Below are 19236 nucleotides of genomic sequence, written 5' to 3' on the forward strand. Positions count from 1 at the left end.
ATGATTTACACATTTCCTGGAACACAGCAAATTCGAAATTCCTGCCTTGGTCAGAATGTAACTCCATTGGTACACCATACCTTGCAATCCAATTGTTTATAAACACTTCTGCTACTGTTTCCGCTTCTTGATTTGGGGTTGGGTATACCTCTGGCCATTTGCTGAAATAATCCATAACTACCAGCACATATTTGTTTCCGCAGTTGCTAGAAGGAAATGGACCTGCGACATCCATAGCGATCCTTTCAAATGGCGCACCTGAGTTATATTGCTTCATCTGGCCATGACTTCGGGTTTTGAACCCTTTTGCTCTGTTGCAAGCCTCGCAGTTCGGAATCCACTCAGTGACCGACTGACGGCAACCAACCCAATAGAATCTCTGTTTAATCTTCTCGAGCGTCTTCGTGATTCCAAGATGACCTCCGCTTGGACCATTATACAGCTCGCGGAGCACATCAGGAATCCGCTTTCTAGGTACAACTATCAGTTTCTTTTTTCTTTGACTATCCTCACTCTCCCATACTCGATGCAAGCAACCGGATATCAATTCTAAACTGTTCCACTGTGCCCAATATGACTTCGCAATGGGACTCTCTGCTGACATCTCCTCTCTGCTTGGTCTTTCGTTTCGTTCGATCCCTTGCATAACATGTGACGGATCTGTATCTTCTAGCTGACACTTTCTTAGTTGATCCTTGTCCCATTCATCCGCACACGTTATAGTCATTAGCCGGACATTTATAATGTCTTCTTTAGCCTCGGCCTTTGAACAGTGCTTGCATTCCAAACTACATGGTCTTCGTGACATTGCATCGGCATTTCCATGGGTACTATCTTTTCGATGCTCAATGCAAAAGTCATATCTTTGTAGTCGCTTGATCCACCATGCCAATTGTCCTTCCGGATTACGGAACTGCAGAAGCCATTTAAACGCTGCGTGATCTGTCCTTTCACGGAATCGCTGGCCGTAGAGGTATTTGTGAAAATGTTTAATGCACTCTACCAATGCCAACAGCTCTCTCCGCGTAACGTAGTAGTTCCTCTCTGGTTTTCCAATCGAACGGCTGTAATATGCAACTACCTTCTCCTGTCCATCGACCAGTTGTGATAAAACGCCTCCTATAGCATATCCACTCGCATCTGTATCTAGAATAAATCTTGCTCCTGGAATCGGATACGCTAACATTGGGGCAGTGCACAAACGCTCCTTCAATATTTGGAAAGCCATTTCTTGCTCCTTCTTCCATTCAAAAGCTTTATTTTTTATTGTAAGCTCATGGAGTCTATGGGCTACGCTGGAAAAATTTGGTCCAAATCGGCGGTAATATGTGCACAGCCCAAGGAAACTTCTCAATTCATGTAGGTTCTGTAGTCTTGGCCAATCCTTTACAGCCTCTATCTTTTCGTTCACAGTGCAGATGCCCTCTGTCGTTACCTTGTGACCCAAATAATTTACTTCCTTTTTAAACAGCGCACACTTTTTGGGACTTAACTTCAGACCAGCGCCAGCTATTTTCTGGAAAACTTCCTCCAAGTTCTTAAGATGTTCATCAAAGTTCTTGCCCAATACGATGATGTCGTCCAGGTACACCAAGCATGTTTTCCAATGTAGTCCTTTCAGTACCTGGTTCATGAGTCTTTCAAAAGTAGCTGGTGCATTACAAAGTCCAAAAGGCATCACTGTAAATTGCCAAAGACCACCACCGACACTGAAGGCTGTTTCCTCTTTATTTTCCTCCTTCACCTCAACTTGTCAACAGCCGCTTTTCAAGTCCAGTTTGGAAAACCATTCCGTACCAGATAGCGAGTCCTGAGTGTCGTCAATTCTTGGCAATGGGTAGCTATCCTTTTTTCGTAACGTCATTCAACTTCCGGTAGTCCACGCTAAACCTCATTTTTCCATCCTTCTTCTTTACAAGTACTACCGGTGAGCTCCATGGACTAGCTGATGGTTCGATGACGCCGCTGTCGGTCATTTCTTGTATGATTTGACTCACAAATTCCCGCTTCGCCAGTGGAACACTACGTGGGGCTTGACGGATCGGCCTCGCATCTCCAGTGCCAATTTGATGTTTCACAACGTTGGTGCGGCCTGGTTTGGAACCATATATTCGCGTACTTTAGGAGCATTTGTTTTGCCTTACTCTGATAGGCTTCCTCTAGCCCCTGCGTCCATGCCGTGATGTCATTTGAAAGATCAGTATTACTAGATGAAACGTGTTCCTGGAGCTTTTCACAGTTAATAACTACTTCAGCCTCTTGGCATCTTCCCAAAATAGCTCCTTTGGTCAGTTTAAGTGGTGACTTGAACTCATTGAGTACTCTTATCGGAATACGTACATCGTTTTTTGTCATAGCCAGGGTTTTTCCTACAAGTATGTTCAGTGCTGATTTGTTTGCCCAGATGACCGATTCTGATTTTGGTGGTATTTGCTGACTCTCTTCCACCAGCTCTCGTTTACTGCTGTAGCCTCTCTCGTAGCCGAAATTAAGTGGCACATCCATGTTCTTATATCACATCGTCTTGCTTTGCATATCGATCTTGATGCCTTGGTTGATTAAGAAGTTCACTCCAATTATGATTTCATCAACAATATCTGCCACTATAAAATTGTGTAGTACCGTGACGTTCCCAATTGCTACTTCACATTCTACTTCTCCAATTACCTGGGTGTCCTCTCCCGTGGCTGTGCGTAATCTTGCTCCAAGCAATGGTCTTATCTTTTTGTTGACTAAATCCGCTCGAATGATGGAATGAGATGCACCCGTATCTACAGTCAGTAAACGTTCCTTTCCATCCACATGTCCTCCAACAGTAAGATTGCTCGATCTTCTTCCAATCTGCGAGATAGAGACTATGGGGCATTCAATTGCGGGAGCCAGCTGTTTCCCCCCTTGCGGGTGACTTGATTTAGTTTAACGATTGAGTGGTCTTGGAGATTTGCTCATCTCCTTCTGCTCTGCGTTTACGACCACCCACATTGTTGGAACTGTTAGGGTTGGTGTTGCAATAACGCGCAATATGCCCTGACTTTCCGCACTTAAAGCATTTTACTGCATCATTATTCTTCAGCTGCGTACCCTTCAATGCTTCCAAAATTACGTCTACCCAGTCTGGCCTTTCCACTTCCACGCGATGAGCTTTGCACGCTGGCTTACTCAAAAGTGAGGCTGTTTCCTGAGTCAGTGCATGCGATACCGTTTCAGCAAATGTTAGTTTTGGATTCGCATATGTAGCCCGCTTCGTTTCCACATCTCGTATGCCATTTATGAAGCTCTGGATTTTTACCCTTTCAGTGTATTCCACGGGTGCGTACGCATTTGCAAGATGAGCCAATCTTTCAATATCCTGCAATGTCTCATTTTCTTTTTGGTAGCGCTTTTGCAACTCAATTTGGAATATCTGTTTTCTATGTTCGCTTCCATAACGTCGTTCTACAGCAGCCACCAACGCTTCGCAGTTGTTCCGCTCTCCTTCGGGAATCGTCTGTAGGATTTCGGCTGCTGGCCCCTTCAATGCACGAACAGTGCAGCAACTTTATCTTCCGCATTCTAGTTGTTCGCTGCTGCGTTCTTCTCAAACTGTAGCTTGAAGACCTGGAAAGGAACAGAACCGTCAAAAGATGGAGTTTTTACCTTCTTATTACTCGCTGAAGCAGCCGGGCGATTAAGTTGCGATTCCTGTATACGACCTCTCAAAGCATCCACCTCTGCCTCGAATTTTTCTTCAAACTGCGTTATTTTCTCGTCCATACGCGCTTCCAATTGTGTAGAGATCTGCGATGATACCTGTGCTGAAATTTGTGCCGAAATTTCGGATATTCGTGCGTCTTGTGCTTCAAAATTAGATGTTATTTCTGACGATATGTCTGAGATACGTCTCTCTTGTGATTCCAGTTGGGATGCCTTATATGTCTTTTGCTCTTCCAGTTGGGATGCCATATATTTATTCTGCTCTTCCAGTTGTGATGACATATTTGTGGATATTTGTGACGACATTTCTGAAATGCGCGTTTCTTGTATCTACAATTGTGATGCTATATATGTTTTCTGTTCTTCCAGTTGGGATGCAATTTGCGACGACATTGATGTTACTGTCGATGTTTGTGCAGATATTGCAGCCAATATCATGTTCAAGTCTATGCTGGTAACTTTCTGCGATGTTTCTTCTTCAATTTTTGTTGTTTCCTCGCCATCAAGATGAAAGTCATATTCTTCCACGTCAATTCCTTCTAATTCCATTGCCTGTCGTAGTCGTTCCTGAAGTTCTAGTTTAATGCCGGTTGTATTCAATCTACGGCTCTCCAACTCCTTCTTCAGTTGCTGGATCTTCAATTCACTTAGCTTTGGCATGTCCAAGTTGTATTCAAAGTCTTCGGAATTTATTCAACAATCCCACTTCTGATACCAATTGTAACGAATTTACTGCAAATCCTCTTATATGCAACCTTCTGTTGAATAAATAACTCCAATATTGAATAATGGAAAAATTATATTTATTAAAGTACTTCACAATAACACTTATAGCTTGCTTAATTAAACCAAACTGCTTGATAGCTTAAATGAGGCTGATTTTTCGCCTCTAATGTTGTCGCCTTTTTATACTCTCTGATTTCCTCGTTGCATATTTCTAGGCTTTTCTAATTCCAGAACTTACTAATTAGTTCAGCTACAACTACAGATGTATAACTTTTATAGCTTCTCTCATATATGTTACGTGGCTGTCTGTTTGGGTGGTGAGGAGCGGCGGCAAGCAGGTATGCTTGCGGGCCCAGGCTAGCTGGTCGTTTTGGGCGGGGTATTGCACCACCGACCTCACCCGCAGCCACATGAACAAAAAGGGTTCATACCTGCATATGTATAGAAAGTAGAGAGAGAGCGTAAGGGGTAGAAAAAGATGAAGGCCTGTCCCGTGAGGTGGAGTCTACCCTCCCTCTGCAGTTCAACTTGCACCGCACCGTGGGCACTGTGCTGACTCCTATCTACTTACAGTGCCCCCAAACCTGACCTTGGTCTGTCCGTCCGTCAATAAGTCATTTCGCTATCACTCACCTTCACCTTACCTTGCCATGCACAAGCGCAGCACCAACACCAAAAATATGGACTTAACCCTGCATATTTACAATTCTTCAAAAATAAAAAAATATAAAAAGGCTCTGCCAGAAATACCATAGTATTTATCTCACTATCCAATCTCCTTACAAATTATACAAAATTATAACTTCATCAAAGCAATTACAAAGTGAGTTACAAATACGTAGATATTCACCCTTAGGGAAATGTACGCAATGCCCAAAAGAATTCAAACAAACGAAGGTTAAATGCTATTCATACATATATGCTACGAACGTTGGCTAAAGCCAGTTATAATTTCCCTACCACTCTAAAGGTATCTAATCTATCGAATGTAACCCAAAGCTATAAATAAAAAAAAACCGCTTAAAATTAATTTTTAAAAGAAACAACGTAAAATAATATTATAAGATTTAAATTCAATTTGATTAAATACAATTGTTTGTAAAAGGAAAAAACATCAGTAACACAGGAGGGCTCCGCCCTTGCTTATTTCTGAAAAAAATCAATTTTATGAGCCACCCTCATGCGCTATCCTACCAGCCCCTATCTTAAAGTCTAACGATTCAGAATTCAAATTAAGTATGATGTAGGTGTAAACAAAGAAACAAAAATTCAAAAACCCTAATCCCTGACCTACCGCAACCGCTCAAGTAAACATAAGATCAATTATGTACAAAGAAAAAGTAGGTCATCAAAGTAAAAGAATTTATGTGTATATGAAAACAAAAGGTACGTATGTAAGTGCAAATGTACGTTTGTGACGTTTTTCATGCATGTACATATGTTCGTTGCAATCTGTTTTTATTTTTCTGATTTGCTCATTCCTGTTCTATTTTTGCACGAGCAGGAATCTGTGCTAACACATGTACATACAACTAAACAGGTGTATTTTGATAAATTTCAATGTTTCACTCAAAACACTTACCAAGTTACTCTTCTTATCCAACGGCGCCGCTGCAGTTGAGTAGCTGAAACAGAAAAGCTCAAACATTCATACACATGTACCTATGACTACACTCAAGGTAGCCACCCTCAATCACTCAGCCAAATCGCTCGCTTGCAATCTTGGTTATTGAGTGTTTTGCCAGTATCAATTTTAACCGCGTGATGATTGAACGCAAAGATTATATATAAAAAAAAAAAGTGCAATCTACAAAAAAACTTCTTTGGTGCGGAGGGCACACTATTGTGTATACTCTCGGGGTGACAAAGAAAAGGTATGTTGGAATTGGTTTTCTCAATAATCCTTAAAGAAAACAGATAAAAAAGCGAAAATTCAAAAATTCAGAAAAAAAAGTTTTTTTTGTTGGTGCAGTGCTGCCATAGGTAGCAGAAAACATGAGTGAACAAAGAAATGTGTATATGGTAGAAGATAAATGCACCAAAAGATAAAAAAATGAAATGTCAAACCAAACAAAAAATAAAATGAACAAAAAGAAAAAGAGATGTAGGCAGAAGTGCCAACATGAACTCCTGAAATGTAATATTAACGTGGACTCAAAAATTATGTATTTTTGACTGAACAATGGTTGGGCCCGGAAATAGAATGCTCATTTTTGCCTGCTTCCTATCAGCTAATTATGCCCCTTATGACAATGTTTGAATAATAATGGTTATTATATATAAAAAAATATTATATAAAAGCCATAAAACTATCCGATGTAAGGCCGGAAAAGCTCCTCCCTCCGCCGGTGTTTGTTGTTGCTTGTGTTTTTCTCTATTGTCCACTTGGCCCAAAAATCGTCTTGTATTTTTTTTTTTATATGGTGTAGTGGCTGTTGTTGTTGCGGCCCAATGCCGCCGGTGAAAATTGTTATCGATGTTGAAGATTTTATTGTGTTTTTGAAGAATTTGTTGTTGTTGTTGGTGTTGTGTGCGCCGGTAAAATAAACATGTAATGTAGTGCTTTTGGATGCGTGTTAATTGTTGTTGGCCGGAATGTCACCAGTATGATGTAGTTGTTGTTGGCGTTACGCCGCCAGTATAAACGTTGTTGTAGGGCGGCACGTCGCCAATAAAAAAAAAGATGCTGTTGTGGTTGTTGCTGCCGCATATTGCCAATAAAAAAGGTGCTGTAGTGGTTGTTGTTGTGGTGTGCGCCACGAAATTACAGATGTCGTGTAGTGCGTGGTAGTTGTTGCCGGGCGGTATGTCGCCAAGTATAATGTATTTGTTTTTGGGGGGTACGCCGCCAATGTACGTGCCCAGTGGGTCTTTCCCAAAGAAAAAAGAAAATCTATTTAGAAATTCAAAAGTAAAAGCGTATCTATGTACATAATTGCCTACGGATTTCTTGTCTGCATAGTCATATATTTATCTACATACATATATTTTTATGCAGAGATGTATATGTCGATGCAAGTTTTCTTTTGGCTTGCTTTGGAGGTAGGCCAGGTTGAAGACCCAGCTCCCGTCAAGCATGCCTGGAAAAAAAATGTATGTGTTCTTACCTCTTGCCAAATCTATTTGCAGAAAACTACTTCCAGCTCTTTGCACGTACCGCGGAAACTTTTCGACGCGCACAATTTTCTTTACAAAGCGGGCTAATTCGCGCACTACTAAAGACTATGCACTTTGTAATTTACGGTTGTAAACGCGCACTTCACTTGTAATTTTTCACTAATCACTTGCACTGGGCACTGTTGAAACAAGACTTTGGCCCGTTGACTCAGTTTTCCCCTTCTTATAGCCACCGCCGTGGTAAGGAACGTTACCCAGAAACGGAAAATTTTTACCATTACATGCCAAACTTTCTTTTCGGCTTTCCCGTATTTTCCATCTATACAATCATGCACTCATACATTCATACGCTTACCGCTCCACAAACCGAACACCTACACAGATACATTTGGTTCGTGCCTTGACCGCCCGCACTGATGCATTCACACGCTCATAGCCTTACACACATATACATCCGCATACATAATACAGAACAAAACAAACACATAGGTGCATGACATTCCTCAATGTTGCTAGGTTGTTAGTAACACAGTGACTACTGCTAACAACCTGATGCCAACGCGCAACATATTATTTCCGCTGCAACATTGTGTTCACTATAGCTATAATGTTGTCAATACACAATGTTATTAGGTTAATGGCAACATTGCGGCTAAGGCACGGACCTGGATACAAAACACATACACACATAACACATATGCACGCTGCCACTCATTCTAGCCAGTATGAAAACAGGCTGTCGTTACATATCCCATGCGCTTGTATGTGTGAGCGACACTTCCACAATTATAATTGCATACCTTTAGGAGCATGATAGATAAGATATATGCATGTGTTTGTGCATCTCTTCTCCGCTGCGTGTACGTACATATGTGTAGATATAATGATTGAATTATTGATGTGCATTACGTCACTGCTTAGCATCGGCTTAGAGATAGCAGTACCCCTTAGTGTTGCTAATATTCGTACATATGTATACATATTTCTAGTGGTATTTAACCAACAAAAAAATGGCAGTTTACTTGCCTATTCAAACCCACTGTGCAAGAACAACATCAGCAAAAATTTCTTCTACAGCTTAGTTTACCCCGTTGTTCGCACAGAGCGTTGAACTTGGCGATACAGTTCAACTTCCAAGTCACTTTTGCTGCTTCGCAGCATATAGAAAAGTATAATATTCATACGTATGTACATGTACAAATAATTTCAAGTTGCTTTTCAAACATTCTTATTTCTCCACTCTGAGAACATCATACGTGTTTACTCACAAGGTCAAGTCGCTCTTCCAGCGACATTCTTCCAGCACGTATAGCTACATTAGCAACGAGAGTTGTTACTGCTGATCAAATTTCTCAACCAATCTCACCATAGCAATTTTTTCATCATTCTTTGCTGCACTCTCCCAACAGTGCAATCAAGCGCACTCAGCTTCACAAAAGAAACGCGACATTAAAGCGACGAAGAAGCGAATCAAAACAAACTCTGTTTGTAAACAAAAACAGAACAGCTCCTTTATTCACGTGCATACGTTCGCACAAACAAACATATATACATACGTTTGTATATAGCGCATGTACATTTGTACTTATTCTGTCGTACAAAACTAAGTTTGATTTATTTTCGTCCCTATAGGAACTTTTCAAAAAATATCCCTACAAACCTCAAAGTATTATTATTTTCTAATATATATGTAATCGTTGGTCCTTAATTTGGCAAATTTAACGCGTACAATAAAAAACTCCGTTTCATTGGATATGCGTTGTGTACGCTGCGCGTTTATTTTGCTGTGTTTTCTCTGGTTGCTGACCAACGATTAATTCGAATTAGTCATGTACAAACAGAGCAAGCTCGCAGCGTCAGAAATTGTATATTTTATTATTTATTATTACGGCGTTTTAAGCCTAAAACTTAGATTATTACAAATTATAAATACATTTTAATTATAATAGTATTTCTAGCGTTTGGGGTGTCGGAATGCATGAGATTCCGATCAGCAGGGGAACTGGTGGTCCCAACGGGCGAGTCTTGGAGTCATCTCATTGGGAGGTTGGAAGGACGTGTTCACAATCCTGCCCTACTCCAAGACGTATGATTATAGTTTTATTATGTATGCTGTCGGAATGCATTTGATTCCGGTCAACCCAAAAGCTAGCAGCTCAGCAGAATGAGCCACTATTATCGGACGGTTGGAAAGGACGTGTTTCCAATCCTCCCTGTACCAGCTTTTTAATTAATTATAATATATCATTGTTGTAGGAGTATTCGTGATTCACATGAACTGTTTGTCTGGGACGATATTTTCAGGAATTCTTTCCCAATTTGATTGCGAGCGATATATGTATTTGCCCTGATGCATAAGGTTCCTCTGTGTCTATTTGGATTGCCATGTACGCTCAAGGATCAGTAACATGAAATACAGATACAAAATATTTTATCTTATTGGAATGGTTTTGCAATATTCTAATAAACTTTTTTTGAAGGTGTTTAAGTTTTCACAATTTTTAACATGATTAGGTAGTTCATTAAAACATTTCAGGCCTTTGTAAAATATATTTTGCTTATCCATTTCTGTTTTGAGAAGAGGTAATCTAAAATTATCATTTTCCCTGATTATGTAAGAATGGGTTTCATTCACATAAACAAGTTTTTCACTTAGGTAGGCTGGTAATTTACCTTGCTTGATATAAAATACAAATTTCATACAATGGTAAAATATCAACTGTTTCACACTCAACCAGTTTAGTGCATCAAGCATACTCTTTATGGAAGTGTCGTACCTCACTTTCAATATAAATCTCATAGCTTTGTTTTGCATAATTTGTAACCTGTCTACTTGTGTTTCATTGGCAATAAAGAATATTGTAGGGCAGTATAAGAAGTGTGGTTCTATGATGGATCTATAAACTTTCAACTTATATTTCTTACTAATAAGTTTACACGATCTCTTCCAAAATCCAATTTTTGTGCCCCTTTGTTGCAACAATATAATCAATATGATCCGTAAACCTCAGTTTATTGTCAATCAGGATCCCTAAGTACTTAAATATTTTGACATCCTCAATGCTCGTATTCATTATATTTAGATCTAAATTAAGTGATTCTTTATTGGTTGTCCTAGATAAAACCATGAACTTAGTTTTGTTACCGTTAAGCTTGAGTTCATTAATACAAAGCCATCTATACAATGAGCCCAAATCTTCTTGCATTTTGCTTCTTGCTATTGAAATGTCCGTTTCATTTACTTCAAGTAGCGCATCATCTGCAAACAACCTGATTTTACTATATTTCAGTGCTGATGATATATCGTTTATGTAAATGTTGAACAGGATTGGTGCTAACACCGACCCTTGTGGTAAGCCTATGACCACTTGTGCCTCGGATGAGACTACTGACTCGATGGCTGTTCTTTGTTTCCGGTCTGATAAGAAGCTTCTAAACCACTGCAATTCATTTTCCCTAATAACAATTTTTTGTAGTTTATCGAGCATTATGTTCCTATCAATTGTTTCGAACGCTCTTTTCAGGTCAATGAAAAGTGCTACTATATGTTTTTCTAGGCTCAGCTCTTCCTTCCAGCTAGATATGACGTAATTTAACACCGTCTCGCAAGAGTGCCTTTCTCGGAAACCGGTTTGTTCCTTTATAAGGATTTTATTATTTTCTAAGTAATTAAGCAGTTGATTTTTTATTACAATTTCCAGAATTTTTTCTATGTTCGGCAATGTATTATCGGCCTTAGTTCTTCTGCCATTACTGAATTTTTTACTTTCCTAATTGGTACTATTGTCGAAATTTTCCACATGTCTGGCACTATTCCAGTAGTCATGGATTTGTTTATAATGGTTGCATAGAAGAAACCCATGTACGATACCGAATCTTTAATTACGCCTTCTGAAAGTAAATTTTTCCCCTCAGTTATATTTTTGAACCTTTTTGCTATACGTATAACATCCTCAACCGTAATTTCTTCGAATTTTAAACATGACCAAGCTGTAAGTTGGAAGTCGTTCTGACTCTGAACAACTTCAATTTCCCTGTTTATATCAACAATGCTATCTATAAAGAAGGAGTTCAATGCTTCAGCAATATCGCGAGGTGTATCATATGTCACACCTTTTACGATCACCGTCAAGATCTTTTCTTGTGGCCCCGTTAAGTTTACAGCATGCTTAAGATGCTTCCACATTAGCTTGCTATATGAACTATTGATGTCAATATTATTCTCCATGTATTTAATCTTTTTAAATTTGATTAGTTTTTTGTAGTACTTCGCGACCATGTTATATTCGGTATAGTCACCCGTTGCTCAAGCTTGTGAGTGCAACCGGTATTTTAGTTTATTCAATTCTGTCAATTCTTGGTCATACCATTTATTTCTTAACTTTACCGTACTGTTTTTTTCAAACGTTAGTACTCCCATACAATCTAGTAAACAAGTATTTATTTTCACATGAATTCAAAGTAACGGGAAAGTACATATGTGTATGTTTTTCTAACTTCAATTTTACTTTGTGGAACAAATTTTGTGGAAGCAATTTTTTCCGTTATCTGATCGGATCCTTAGGGGCACACCTCTACGGTTTATGAAATGTCTTATGACCGCTATACAAGAGTCGGTGCTTAGATCATGCGCTATTTCCAAATGGACCGCTCTTATAGTAAGACAAGTAAAGAGAGCCACCCACCTTATTTCAGAGGGCCATTCACTTTCTGGTTGGCGCAGAAATGAGGGGCCATTTACCCAGCGACTGTCCTGATCAAACGTTATTTTGTGATTAACTCGCGAGCTTCATCAGCTACGTTTTCATTTGTAGGTATCCATCTCCAATTATTTAAATTTGTGGCATTTAGGATTTCGGAAATCCTATGTTGAACAAATGGCTTGTATCTTCTTATTTCGCTTCGAATCCAGTTTATGACAGTTTTTGAGTCACTCCATAGGAAAACTGGTTAATGACTACTTCGTGTTCTTCACATACGGTTTGCAAAAGTCGAGTTCCTAGGACTGCCGCCTGGAGTTCTAGGCGTGGTACGGTGAGAGCCTTTAGTGGAGCACATTTGGACTTTGCGCTGACGAAGGCGACACTAATTTCATCGTAATGGTTTTTTGCTCTCCAGTAGGCAACAGCGGAGAATGCGGTATCGCTGGCGTCTACAAAGACATGCAGCTGCAATTCCTCTGGTTTACCAATGGTAAAGTAAAATCGTGGAACGTGATATGCTGTCACTGCCAGTAATTGTTTACGCCATTTTTTCCACGATTCAATTATCTTGTCAGGCAATGGCTCATCCCAATGCGTTTGTTTACGCCACGTTTCGCGGATTATCAGCTTCGCACCAATGACGTAGTGACTAATGAACCCTAGTGGATCAAATATTGATATGACCACACTAAGAAGCTCTCTTTTGGTTGGTGGTCTGTCACCTTTAATAACAGATGTATTCACTTTGTGAAATTTCAATACGAAGTTAAAACAATCTATACTTGGCTGCCAATGAAGACCAAGCACCTTTTCTAATAATATACCTTCTTTTATACCCGTGGTTTTTGTTTGATCCACGCCGTCCAAAGCGGTGACAACCTTAGCGGAGCTCGATGTAAAATTCCGTAGCTCGAAGCCAGCGTTTAAATGTATATCTTGTACCTTTGTTGCAACGGTGATAGCTTCATTTTCGGTGTCGAAGCTGTCAACAAAATCATCCACATAATGAAAATTTAATATAGCTTTTACTGCACGGGCTGCGTATGGATCTTCAACATTATATTCAAACGCATTTCGTGTCTTTACGTATTGTGCCTCGCAAGGCGAGCAAGCGGCTCCAAATGTCATTACACACATCCCACACACAAATTTTGGCGAATTTTGTTCTCACCATCTCTCCATAAGAAACGCTGGGCACATCTGTCTTCTGGACGTATCAATACTTGGTGAAACATTTCTTTGATATCACCGTACACGCCCACTGCACGTTCACGAAAATGGAAAAGAATTGACGGTAAAGATTTGTATTCCTGCGGGCCTTTGAGCAGATGGCGATTTAGGGATACACCATTGACTTCCGCAGTCCAAGGAGTTACGACAGACAGTTGGGATCCGATTCTGGTGTACGTTTGTTCATCAAAGCTCCCTGAAACAACACTGTCACTTTGGGAACAATTTCTCTCATCTCGAAGAGATTTACCCTCATGGTCACAAATAAACGACTTTCTCACCTCGATATTTGAAGTCGTTGAAAGAGTAAATAGGCTTCAACCTAGCAAACAAAAACCAGTCGCTCATGAAAATTCTGCGCAAAACAGGCCCTTCAACAGGACGCAAACCCTTGTGGCAGAATCTAAAAAGGAAACTTGCCAATGTTGCAACTCCCCGCACCTTATTAGATTCTGTCCACGATTCAAACGAATGTCTGTGCAAAACCGGACACAATTCGTAAAACAAGCTAAGCTGTGTACAAACTGCCTTAGCAGCACTCATATCATCAATGAGTGCACGAGCAAGTGGTCATGTTCGACATGTCATCAACGGCATCACACCCTGTTGCATGCGAGTCCACAAGCTCCACGTTCCACCCCGCGAACGAATGCACCAAACGTGCAGCACACAACAGCTGAGTCAACATCTCCCGTTCGACAAACGCAAAATAGCTCCGATTCTAGCGAACTACCGTGTTGTTCAAAATACGCACCGGTTCAATCATTGCATGCAGCCAATGATAACCAAATTCTCCTTCCTACTGCTATGGTCACAGTCGAACACGAAGGGGAATTATTTCAACTGAGAGCCCTTATTGTTCAGGGCTCGGAAAGAACTTTCATTTCCTCGAAAGTTCAAAAACGGTTGAAACTTTCATTCGAACATTCAAAGTTCGAAATCTCTGGCATGGGTGGACAAGTCGTACAAAAGTCCTCCAAGCTTTGTCCTTTGACACTAGTTGCATCCAAGGCCATGAAAAGGATAACGGCTCATGCCATTGTGTTGCCGCAACTGACAAAGAATCTGCCAACATCCACCATTAGTCGCAAAATCTGGCAGCAGTTCAAACTCCTTGAGCTCGCTGATCCCAGTTGCCACATACTAGTTCAGACTGGCATGGTCATTGGCAACGACATCCTTCCACAAATTCTGCTGGAAGATATAAAAAAGGTGTGCGGTAGCATACTTGCGCAACAAACCAATTTTGGTTGGATTCTCAGTGGTCCAATAGCTGAAAATGTTGTGTCATTCTCGACACAAGTCCAAGCGTCAAACGAGACACTCAGTTCTCAACTGAGAAAATTTTGGGATGAGGAGGAAATTCCACAACCTCCACAGATATCCCCCGAGGATCAAGCGTGCGAGCAGATATATGCAACAACCACGACACGTCCACCAAACGGTCGATACATTGTGCGACTTCCATTCAAGGAAGAGTTTCCTGAAAAACTCTCCCTCGGCAAATCACGCCCGACTGCTCTGCAGCAGTTTTTCAGCATGGCGCGATCGCTTCAGAAAAAGGGGGAGTTAGGTACAATGTACAACAAGTTGTTACAAGAATATCTCGACCTTGATCACATGGAATCTACCGACCCATGCGAAATAACTTCGAATGGCAAGGTCTTCTCATTTTACTTGCCACATCATGCGGTAGTCAAACCAGATAGGGTCACCACCAAAGTTCGTGTGGTTTTCAACGCCTCCAAAAAATCCCTGAATGTGTTTTATACACTGGTCCAACTCTCCAACCAGATCTCATGCTACTAATCATACAGTGGCGCATGCATAAGTATGTGTTCAATGGAGACATTGAAAAAATGTACCGTCAGATCCTCATACACGAGGACGACAAAAATTTTCAGCGAATCCTATTTCGCAAATCGGCCAACTCCAATGTTAGCGATTTCAATCTAAAGACGGTTACATTCGGCGTCAATTGTGCACCATATCTTGCTATTTGTACGTTGCATCAACTATCCGATGACACGAAAGCGACATTCCCCTTGGCTGCAGCAATCCTCAAGACGCAAACGTATGTCGACGACATCCTATCAGGAAGTCATACCATCGATAATGCCACTGTATCACTCGTTCAAGTGATAAAAGCTCTAAAATCAGCTGGTTTCATACTAAAGAAATTAACGGCTAATCACCCGGCCATATTAGAACAGTTTCCGAAGGAGGATCTTCTAGACTCCAACTTCTTGAAATTTGAGAGCACTTCCGATACCAAAACTCTTGGCATTCGATGGAACGCGCTCACGGATAAATTTTCATACACCATTCTGCCGGAAGACACCCAAAATTCGGTCACAAAGCGACAAATTTTATCTTCTGTTGCAAAACTTTTTGACCCGGAAGGATGGCTGTCGCCAGTTATGATCCGGGCCAAGATGCTTCTCCAAGAAATCTGGCTGGATGGCAGCGATTGGGATGAAAGCGCCAAGCCCGCAACATTATCAAAATGGTAAGATTTCGCAGAAAATCTGCCAGCCATTTGCCACATCGAAATCTCTCGATGGCTTAATGTTTTTCCAGGGCAAGACACCCAAATCTACGGGTTCTGTTATGCCTCGGAAAAAGCATATTGCACAACAATTTACACATGTGGGCAACCAAATAAAATCTTCTCTCTTGGTTGCGGAAGGCAAAGTTGCCCCCATAAAAACTGTAAGCTTACCCCGCTTAGAGCTATGTGGTGCAGTTCTACTCGCCAAACTGGCTGCAACTGTTCGAAAACAGCTCGACTTGCAAGCATGCAACACATTCTTATGGTCAGATTCTAAGATTGTACTAGCCTGGCTGGAAGACTTATGTGGCCAGCCGTACCTCTCAAATTCGAGAATATCTTCCCAGCGGCACCTGGCGCCATGTATCTAGCCAAGACAGCCCTGCTGATCTTGGCACACGTGGTTGCAAGCCGCATGCTTTGATAGGCTCTTCACTTTGGTGGCACGGACCACGATGGCTTTCTTGCCACATTTCGGCATGGCCAAAGCCGAAAGCAGGTAACGCTTCTCCACCCGAGAAACGCAAGGTCGAAGCATATCACGCACTCGAGGAAGAGGACGATATTCTTCAACGTTTCTCCTCATACTTTCGAGCTCTTCGTGTAATTGCATACGTGTTCCGCTTTGCGAACAATGCCTGCAACAAATCCAAATCGGTGGCAACAACACATAATCCCCATCTAACGTACAAAGAGTTGCAACATGTGAAAACGCGGCTTGTGGCAATAGCACAATCTCGCCATTCGGGGCGGAAAAGAGCGCCTTACAAAACAAAATGCCAATAAGCAAAAATAGTTCCCTTCTGGCTCTTGACCCATTTCTTGATGGATACGGACTCCTACGTATCGGTGGAAGATTGGAACATTCTATAATGCAATACAACGAGAAGCATCCAGTAATCCTTCCTCCGGATTCAAGGTTATGCAAGTTGTATCTGGAGTTTTTTCACCGCCTGCTTCTTCATGCAGAAATACGGTTGATGCTCCAAATGGTGAGGCAAGAGTACTACGTACCAAAACTAAAGCCTCTAATTAAAAAATGCATTTTCCAATGCAAATCGTGCACGCTTTTCAAACAGAAAACGCGCACGCAAATAATGGCAGCGCTACCACCTGAGCGCTGCAAATTCTCACTCCCCTTTTCCACAACAGGAGTAGACTTTGCAGGTCCATTCCAAATAAAAGCATCGCTTCTGAGGTCGACCACTATCATAAAAGAGTACGTGGCTGTATTCGTCTGTTTTTCTACAAAGGCAGTACACCTCGAGCTATGCTCGGACCTTACCACCGAAGCCTTTCGAGCAGTGTTCGCCCGATTCGTTGAAAGACGAGGTTATCCATCAAAAATGATGAGCGACAATGGTAAAACGTTCATTGGCGCTCCACGCGCACTCGAACGCGACTTCGTTAAATTTCTTAACGAATGCTCCGCGGACATTGTGCAGAAATATGCCCCCCAGGGAATAAACTGACAGTATATTCCACTCAGTGCCCCTCATATGGGCGGCTTGTGGGAATCCGCAGTAAAAAGTTTTAAAACCTGCTTAAAAAAAACCGCTGCATCCCACAAGTTTACATTCGAAGAATTCCCGACGCTGTTGGTGCGTATTGAAGCAGTTCTCGATTCGAGGCCTCTAACCTCACTATCCCAGGACCCAGCTGACTTCACAGCGCTCACTCCGGGTCACTTCCTTCAAGGTGTACCGCTATTAGCCATTCCTGAGCCAAACGCGGAATACCTCTCCTGGATAAATCGTTGGGAAAAACTCAAATCGCTTCATCACCAATTCAGTCGACGCTGGAAAGAGGATTATCTGAAGGACCTTCAGAAACGCTATAAATGGCAAACGCCACAGCGAAATCCTCAACCAGGCGACCTCGTCGTAATTAAAGAATATTCGCTCCCACCCACCGATTGGCGTCTGGGACGAATCGAGAACGTTCGCCTCGGCCCTGACAACCATGTTCGGGTTGTAGAGGTTCGCACCCAAAATAGCTTGTCATGCGCCTCTTAGTTAAACTGTGCTTTCTTCCAATGGAGCACTCTTCGCGCACAGCGCTATAACTTATATACATCCCCTCGTATAACTAACTTTCCGTATTAACTTTCCGTTTATCATCCGCTGTATCCAACTACTTCTGGTTTCTCTCTCTGCTCTTGTATTTTCAGGACGACACCATCATGGCATCTCGACCAGCATGCCCACTGGCTCCCACGGCAGAGACCGATAACTGCCTCCAGTGTCGGCTCTGCCATCGCTACCACGCGCTGCGGACCTGCCCGGCTTTTAAGGCGATGCAGCGTGCTACAGTGGCCAGGGCACAGGGCTATTGCTATAATTGCTTAGCCCTCACGCATACAAGGAGTGAATGCGACTCCCGAGGGTCGTGCAAAATGTGCGGCCTGGCGCATCACACCCTCCTGCACAATGGGCCGAAAAGTCAACGTGGTCAAGGAAAGATCCGAACACTGCAAGCATTCCGGAATTCGAAACCCAGGCCGAAAAAGAAGAAAGAAGAGAGGAAGTCCACCTGCGCCTGTAGAGCACAAAAGGCGCACCCTGCGACCAAACCCGTGGCAACCCCCAAAACAAAACGGACGGTCAAGCGCACGATCGCGCGCACCCCAGACGGACTGCAAACGGCGCAAGGCCAACGGCGAAATACCAGTCGCGCTTTGAATACCACCATCCGCGCCTTGCAGGAGCTGCAGAAGGTGCTTACAAGCACCTCCCTGCAGGGCGGGCAGGATGTCTAAGCCGCCTTCACAAATATTTAGACGGCGTCAAAATATGCGTATGCGCAGCCGTGCGCTGTGAAGTGGAAGACACAAACGAGCGACCACTGCCATCGTCATCAACGATATTTGGAAAAAACAGTCAAATACTAATAGCCGACAACCGCGGGCGCGCTCCTACAATTCTATTTTAAATACTTGTGCATACATTCATTTTACACATTTTGAATTTTGAATACAAAGTTTGTGGAAAGATAAGTTTTAAAGTTAAATTCTTAATGTCATCAACTATCAAATTATAAATCGAAAGAATTGAACTTTATAACGTTTTTAAAGGAAAAACAATAAACCTTTTTATTTTGGAATGTTGAGTGTAGCGAAGAAAGACCAAGTGAGTATTCACTTTTGCTCAGCTATAATTAAATTTTTGAGAACTTTGGTACCTCTCTCCTTAAATCGGTATACTCCAGTATAATTAA

The 19236-nt window shown here is 41.7% G+C and overlaps 1 protein-coding gene across 1 annotated transcript in view; it reads left to right on the forward strand.

Moving 5' to 3' along the window:
- The first annotated feature begins 6194 nt into the window (after positions 1–6194).
- The window catches only part of LOC137249874 (uncharacterized), an 87781-nt gene continuing 74739 nt past the window's right edge, over positions 6195–19236 (forward strand). The window contains exon 1 of the mRNA XM_067781865.1: positions 6195–6293. The gene's annotated coding sequence lies outside the window, so the exon portion shown is untranslated. The remainder of the gene's footprint in view (positions 6294–19236) is intronic.

The sequence above is a fragment of the Eurosta solidaginis genome, chromosome 4 (assembly GCF_040869045.1).
Source record: "Eurosta solidaginis isolate ZX-2024a chromosome 4, ASM4086904v1, whole genome shotgun sequence".
Lineage (NCBI taxonomy): Eukaryota > Metazoa > Arthropoda > Insecta > Diptera > Tephritidae > Eurosta > Eurosta solidaginis.